General features: G+C 42.7%; 1 pseudogene; it reads left to right on the top strand.

Moving 5' to 3' along the window:
- The first annotated feature begins 4342 nt into the window (after positions 1-4342).
- On the top strand, positions 4343-4461 carry LOC137640321 (5S ribosomal RNA; annotated as a pseudogene).
- The last annotated feature ends 1888 nt before the right edge of the window (positions 4462-6349 follow it).

Raw genomic sequence — 6349 nt, forward strand, 5'->3', positions numbered from 1 at the left:
AGACTCTAGGATTGGCAACCCCCCGTTGCAGGTCTCACGCTGGGAGGATGCCTAAGGTTACTCATCCGGATAACAGCTTCCCGATGCTGATTCCTGCATGATCTCCGTGATTAGCCAAGGATATCGCGCCTCGCTCTTATCATCTCTCCGTCTCTGTCAGCGAATTCAGTTTCACTGAACCTCTATGCCATTTGGTCGGCAAGAGTTTTTGCCCGTTTGGGCAGAATGATCCAGGCCTTAGGAGACGGTCCTCCATAGGGTCGTCGACGGCTTCACCCCCCGGCTTCTTCAGTCGATCCTTTCTCGTAGGAAAGCATCTGAGACGGGAATTCTGTCGTCGACCTCTCGGCTGTAATCAAGTTTGTCGAACAAACTTCGTCCAGCGTGGAACAGCAGAATCGATCAGACTGGTAACGAGGCGGCAGGACTCCTTAGGCCCTGGATCGGAAGGACGGGTACTTCCAATTTCCATTCCATCCATCTTCCAAGAAACTCTTGGAATTCAGCCTAGACTACAGGTGTTCCTGCTTAACCCTGGATAGGTACGCTCCTCGGACACCCCTTTAAGGGTATACTCGGACGCGCACGACCCCGACGCCAAAAAAAATTCTTGAAAAATCAGTTTTTGCAGTAACCTCCTTTTTTCTTTTGCCAAAAAAAACTTCAATGAATGCTTAAAACAACTGTAAAGATAAATACTACTCATCTGCAGAAAAACTATTTATTATAAATATTTTAAAAAATTAAGTAGAAAAAAAAAGACCTTACATAAAAATTCATAAAAAAAAGTTTATACATATATACACAAATCCTTTTAGGAATTGATTCTTGAATGTTTAGGACACATCTTGATGTATTTTGGATGAAGTCAGACCCATGGAGGTGAAGATCTGAAATGAGAAAAAAAGGGTAACTTTTTTTGGCCAAAAAAATTTGTCCAAATTTCATGAATTTTTTTGGGTACCCAAATGAAATAGGAAGTGGCTAATTTTTTTAGGGAATAAACATATGTTATCCTAAAATAGAAATATGTAAAAAAATCTTCATTATTTTGTAAATTATATTTATATCAGGGGCCATATCTAAAGGTAATTTTTTGAGTACTTAGAAATTTTGTAAAAAAAATACATATATTTAATATATAATATGATATTTATGCAGGTAAAAATATACCAAAATATCACAAATATATATAGATAGGGCAACTTACGCTTCGGATATGTCCACAAAATGGCCGCCAACCACACTGACTCAGACTCCCTAATCTGCCACTTGAAATGTAGGAAGGGTATGTCAATTTCAAGGTGTTATTTACTAATCTAATTATTCTTGGATATGCATAAAAATTGTATGGGGGGTTGCTGGATAATTGTCGATTATTTTACGACTATAAAATTAAAATTCTGACCCAAAAAATTTTTTTTGAAGGGAAATAAAATCGAAAAAAAAAAAAAAATGTAAAACAATATAATATTTTAGCTAAAAAAATTTGATGATAATCAATCAAAAAATAAGTAAACAAAATTTTCCGACAAATAAACATCTAGAGGAATCATTACTCTGTGATAGTTCCTTAGTACGTAGTAATTTTGAAAGAAATGGGAAAAAACGAAAAAGTGGCAATCGCAGGAAAATCGAACACATACCTATATATACGCCATATCTGGCTAAAAATAAAGATAGGCATGGGTAGCCAGATCATCTAGAAACACTTTCCAACACTAAAAAAATACAAGTTTTGCGACACTACTTGCCAATTCCTTACAGTAACATGACTAAGCAAAAAAATGCAAAACAAATAAAAAGGGGCACGCGGAAAAATGGCCAACATTCTAATATACGGCATTTCAGAAAACAAAAAATTTCAGCCACGTACTAGGCAAACCATCAAGGCACATTTTCCGACAAATAAACATCTAAATGAATCATTACTCTGTGATAGTTCCCTAGTACGTAGTAATTTTGAAAGAAATGGGAAAAAACGAAAAAATGGCAATCACCGGAAAATCGAACACATACCTATATATACGCCATATCTGGCTAAAAAAAAGATATGCATGGGTAGCCAGATCATCTAGAAACACTTTCCAACACTATAAAAATATAAGTTTTGCGACACTACTTGCCAATTCCTTACGGTAACATGACTAAGCAAAAAATGCAAAACAATTAAAAAGGGGCACTCGCGGAAAAATGGCTAACATTCTAATATACGGCATTTCAGAAAACAAAAAATTCAGCCACGTGCTAGGCAAACCATCAAGGAACATTTTCCGACAAATAAACATCTAAATGAATCATTACTCTGTGATAGTTCCTTAGTACGTAGTAATTTTGAAAGAAATGGGAAAAAACGAAAAAATGGCAATCACAGGAAAATCGAACACATACCTATATATACGCCATATCTGGCTAAAAAAAAAGATAGGCATGGGTAGCCAGATCATCTAGAAACACTTTCCAACACTATAAAATTATAAGTTTTGCGACACTACTTGCCAATTCCTTACGGTAACATGACTAAGCAAAAAAATGCAAAACAAATAAAAAGGGGCACTCGCGGAAAAATGGCCATTCTAATATACGGCATTTCAGAAAAAAAAAATTCAGCCACGTGCTAGGCAAACCATCAAGGCACATTTTCCGACAAATAAACATATAAATGAATCATTACTCTGTGATAGTTCCTTAGTACGTAGTAATTTTGAAAGAAATGGGAAAAAACGAAAAAATGGCAATCACAGGAAAATCGAACACATACCTATATATACGCCATATCTGGCTAAAAAAAAGATAGGCATGGGTAGCCAGATCATCTAGAAACACTTTCCAACACTATAAAAATATAAGTTTTGCGACACTTCTTGCCAATTCCTTACGGTAACATGACTAAGCAAAAAAATGCAAAACAAATAAAAAGGGGCACTCGCGGAAAAATGGCCAACATTCTAATATACGGCATCTCAGATAAAAAAAAAAGACATGCACGTGTTAGCCCAACCATCAAGGCACACTTTCTAACACATAAGCATGAAAAAAAAAATCAATAATATACGGCAATTCCTTACTACGTAGTAAATTTTTACAAATATTGAAAAAAAAAACAAATTGGCAACCACAGTTAAATACCCAATATACCAATAACTACGTCGTATCTGACAAAAACAAAGTCACGCATGGGTAGCCAGATCATCTAGACACACTTTCCAACACTAAAAAAGTAAAAGTTTTACGACACTATTTGGCAATATCTTACGGAAAAATGACTTGGCAAAAAAATGAAAAAAAATGAAAAAGGGGCACTCGCGGTAAAATGCCCAACATTCTAATATACGGCATCTCAGATAAAAAAAAAAAGACATGCACGTGTTAGCCCAACCATCAAGGCACACTTTCTAACACATAAACATGAAAAAAAAATCAATAATATACGGCAATTCCTTACTACGTAGTAAATTTTTACAAATATTGAAAAAAAACAGAAATTGGCAACCGCAGTTAAATACCCAATATACCAATAACTACGTCGTATCTGACAAAAACAAAGTCACGCATGGGTAGCCAGATCATCTAGACACACTTTCCAACACTAAAAAAGCAAAAGTTTTACGACACTATTTGGCAATATCTTACGGAAAAATGACTTGGCAAAAAAATGAAAAAAAATGAAAAAGGGGCACTCGCGGTAAAATGGTCCTCGTGGTGATGAACGACATTTTAACTAAAAAAAAAATCATGCACATGGTAGCCAAACAATCCACCAAGACTTTCCACAACTGATAACCTATACAAGTTGCACCATTCTACGACAATTTCATAATACGTAATAACTTTGATAATTATGCAAATTACCTTAGAAGGGTAAACTCGGTCGCGCTCGACCCCGACGCGTCTCAGAAATCGGGGAAGGAGTACAGCTACAGCAATGCACATCTGGACACTACTAGAGCGTGTAGGCGAGACACCTACTGCAGGTCGATCACCCACAAATTCAGTCACGGGGGTGAGTCACGTGAGAAAAACATCTTTTTTTTTTGACGCTCGGGGTCGCGGACGACCCACCGTACCGTTCCAGGGTTAAGATGCGGTGTGGCGATCCCACCACGGCATCGCAGGTTTTTCCCCAGAGAACTCTCCCTGCTTTCCTCATGGCCGCTCAGGAGCAGGCTTCCCACTCCTTCGCCTTTTGGAGGTCTGGTCAACTCCGGTAGGCTCGGGTTCGACCTTCTTCAACGCCGGGACAAGCTTCCGGGTCCTTACCATGAGTGAGGGATCATGGTAATTTGCTAGGAGCCTTCTCTACTTCTGCCTCAACATCTGGAGGATCTAGCCATGATATTGAGTCAACGGCCTTACCACGTTGGAAACACCGCTTCTCGTCCGATCAGCAAAGTTAAGCAACGTTGGGTCTGGTCAGTACTTGGATGGGTGACTGCCTGGGGACGCCAGATGCTGTTGCCTCCTTCTCCGAGCCTTCCCTTCAGTTGACTGTGGAAAGGCTAGGAGAGACGCAGTACCTGTTCTCAGTCAAGCAGAGCTTTCAGCCCTACCTTGAAACGTTTCCTGGGTCTCTTTTCCTCATTGACCCGTCTAAAGTCCCGAACGGTCGCCTCAGGATAAGTTCCCTGTGAGGCGGCCCAAGTTCCGGTGGTATCAAAGCAACGATTAACCGGACTTTCTGGCCCCTATGGGACCAACGGAAAGTTTAGACCGGCAATGGGTGTTGACCTATGGAACCTCTTGATGGGAGTGGATATTCTCGTCCTTTCCCCACATTTTGATGCTGTTCTCGGACTCGTCAAAGAAAGGGGGGGGGGCATGTTCCGGTTCAGGCCTATGGTCAGGACCTGAAGAATACCTCTCCATCATTCAGGCAGGCTTAGGGGCCATAGTCTGGCCCCTCTACAGATCCTACAGTTCCTGCCGAGTCGCTCCGCGCGCGACGACTTCATGGTACTGGCGTATTCCAACCAGCAAGGGACGCGTTTACATACCTTCGCATCTTGCAGTAGAGATACTGAGATGATCCGAGGTCCTCTCAATACCACTATCGGCTCGCTCATTCCAGGCTGAGGAATGTTCTCTCTGACTATCTGAGCAGAGCCTCGCAGATAGAGGGTACCTGGGGGTCTTTGGCCTTTAGTAACCAGCAAGTCCTGGCCTGGGGGACCTGATCGCGACAGCCTGAACTTCAAGCTTCCGCTGTTCTTCCCCCTAGACTCTTTGGCAAGATGCTTTCCGGTGATGGTTTGACAACATCGGCGCCTGCGTCTTCCCACCATTGTTGTCTGTTGAGAATGGGTCTCAACAAGACCAGGTTGTCTGTCAACCTTTCGATGGCCCTGAGAGCTCCACTGTGACTGTACGCGGAGCGGTTTCCGGACCCTCTGCTTCCCCTGACGGAACTCCTGGGAGAGCTTCTCCCACGGCACAGGCTACTCAAACAACCACACTACAACATCTTTCGCGAGCCATGGCATCGCTTCGGCTTCACGCCTGGAGACACTACGCCGCTCCTGAGTTGTTTGCTAGACTCAGAATCTTGGGGTCCCGGCCCTTCGGTCCAACTCCTTCAAGATTTCGAGTCTCCATTCTGTATCAGATGACCCAAACCTTCTCCTTCTTGCCAGTTAAGGAATCGAGGGGTTATCTTTGGGAACAGCTGCAGTTTGTCCTCACGTGCAGCCGGGTTGGGAGCACAAGAATGACACGGGAGAGTCACCAGTATACCTCTTCAGCTCGGACTCAAGGACATTCATCTCGACCCTCCCCCCGTCACGTCGCCCTACAGCACGATGTCGGATACATCGCAACGTCCCTCGCCTTCGAGTAGTACTACTTTGTGACGCAGGTGCTACAAGCTGGAGTCTGGAAGCGTCTAATGACCTTCGCAGGACGTGACCCACAGGAGTATCGATACGTTTCTATCGCTCTGTGGTGGCTACACAACAGCTGGTCTAACCTCAGGCTCCTTTTGGACAGGTAGCAGAAGGTTGAGGGCATTGTTATCAGGTTTTAGTCTGCATGAACGGAAGAAGTATGTCTGGCCCTTACTTCTTTCTTCATCGTCCCCTCTACTGGGAAGCAGCAGCAGCATCCTGGTCTCTGCATAGCTGACCTCAAACCTCTGCAGGTAAACCATGCTTCCTTGTGTTCCGAGTATTGAGTCAATACTGTCGCGTCCCCCATACCCTGACGAGGTGGTATTGGGAACGTCCTAACCCAGAGTTCCTTCTGGAACTCCAGGTCAACTGCCTAGGACGGGTCACACTTCTTCCTTCACACACAAGCTTATGTAGGCCACACGGTTCCTTGCGGAGCAAGGAACTTGTGAGGTGCAGGGACTCCT

Source organism: Palaemon carinicauda, chromosome 4, assembly GCF_036898095.1.
Source record: "Palaemon carinicauda isolate YSFRI2023 chromosome 4, ASM3689809v2, whole genome shotgun sequence".
In the NCBI taxonomy this organism is placed as follows: Eukaryota; Metazoa; Arthropoda; class Malacostraca; order Decapoda; family Palaemonidae; genus Palaemon; species Palaemon carinicauda.